This window comes from Propithecus coquereli, unplaced genomic scaffold, assembly GCF_000956105.1.
Source record: "Propithecus coquereli isolate 6110/MARCELLA unplaced genomic scaffold, Pcoq_1.0 Scaffold190, whole genome shotgun sequence".
Taxonomy (NCBI): domain Eukaryota; kingdom Metazoa; phylum Chordata; class Mammalia; order Primates; family Indriidae; genus Propithecus; species Propithecus coquereli.
Window position 1 is genome coordinate 1,021,397 of NW_012143857.1, and position 2,228 is coordinate 1,023,624.

Below are 2,228 nucleotides of genomic sequence, written 5' to 3' on the forward strand. Positions count from 1 at the left end.
TGCTTTTCCAGACATGCCACACCTATTCAATCAATGCCCTATATTTAATATCTCTATTGAAATATCTGCTACAGTTTCACTTTCTCTATTTAGCAGTACTTTGCCAGATGCAATATTTAATGATCTCAGAAATATTACAGAAAACAGAATTTCAAACATGGGGTTATGGAGTTTTGATTATATTCTTTGTCTTGAAAATTGTAATGAGCTCCTTGACAATGAAAAATAGAATACTAATTGATTATGGCATGTCCTGATATTAAAATGCATTAAATTAATACCTGTTGTGGATTGTAAAGCAGCGCCTACTGATAGTAAGGGTCCTGGAAAGAGGGGGACAAGTGTCTGTTGCATACAACTGCTGTGTTTGAAATGATGACTACAGAATCCATGGAGTGAAATGTGTGATTATGAATACACTGAAAAGATTATGAACACAAAATTACAAACTCACAGCTTTCATTCTCAGTCCAAAGAACAGAGAGAGAAACAGAGACCTTCTATGGCAGACTTCAAATAATCCCCTAACAATCTCTTATTTCCTATAGCTGTAGGTCAAAGCTCACTGTAAATCAGGCACAAATGTAATTATATAGGTTGCAGAATGATAGCATATATTGAATTCTTGACTCACCAAGTCTCCAACGTGAAAGTCACGACATTGATTTAGAGGAAGTAGTAACCTAAGTTGATAGGGATATAGACAGAATCGGATGAAGCAAAGAGTATTGGATCCCCAAATCTCTGTGTATCATCATCCTATCAGAAGGATGTCTGCTATGTCTAAGCAGACCTCTACTCTCCATTATATAAGGAAACAAGTTTTGCCTTCTGTGAGAATCCTTTGCTTTCCTTACCCTAGGAAGTCAACTTACAAATGCCTTTTTATTCTTGTTTAAACCTACTTGACTTCTCATTATGTAATTTAGTCCAATAAACAAAGTTATATATCAGGGAGATGAATACATGACATGATTTACAATAGATAAGTTAACCTACCAAATAAGACCAAGAATAGTCTCCTCCATAGAATAAGACACATAGAAATGTGTTTTGGAATAAATTTGAATGGTGGTAGACCAAGGAGAAAGGAATAAAACTCTATAACATGCTTCCTTTATATAAGTGCACTTATCAGATACGAGTTTACAATGCTAGCTTGCACAGGTGGATTGGCTTTAAGAGTCCGCTTGATTGTCTGACTGGTACTTGTACTCAATAGTGTTCTGCATTCATTAAGGTTGGGGTTAGAGAGTTAGGCATTTTGTAGTCCATTTGTAAAAAGTTATGTCCACGCACTCACTCACTATATTTCCTAATCAAGGAAGGGATCCCAGTGGCACTCCCTTCATCAAAGCATTGAAAAATACATTCGTGAGGAGATTGCTAGCATATTGAAAATCTTTGTAGTAACTGTCTTCTGAAGGCTGAGTATTGTAGAGGAAGATACTGTCCTTCAGACAAGCTTAATGATTGCAATAGCATCAGAGATAACATCTCACAATGATGATGTTGAGTGGTAACACTCAATTGAAAGAGATCAGGTGATGTAATTTCACTAATTAACAATAAGGACAAATTGGGACAAAAAAGAACAAAACTATTTGACAGTGGAAGGTAATATCACAACTCTGAGGGAATGGTAACAATTACTGTCACTATCAAATACTTGAAAATTCAGGGTTTGTAACTCCTACATAACATTGCCATTTAACTTATCTGTTTGGCCTGTGGAGAGGCAGATTAATCTTAGAAGAGATCATGCAGCTTGACCTGACAATTTGGCTTGAGTATTTTCTCACTCACCAAATTATGAAGCAGGGCATACACAGTGACCATCAATCATCATATGTAGATGACACATAACAGATCATTCTCAAGCAGGTAAATAAGACACAAGTTGAATGAGCAGGTGTCTCAGATTCTTTTAATACTGTCTCTTGATATATTTCCATTCCTGTTCTTATGACCACTTGCAGAGTACCTTATGACAAATTGACAGAAAAGAAAATATCTTAGGCCTTTTTTCAATATGATCGATCCAACCATAAAGGGACTACTGCAGCATTAGAGCCCCAATCAGAAATATGTCTTCAAAAGGCAAATGTAAATGCAAATCCTCACAGTGGACCAAACATCAAGCAATCTATATTGTATTTACTTTGTGTTGAGAAATACATATATAAATCTATATTAATTTTGGGCAGTGGTTAACAATTTGTATGGTC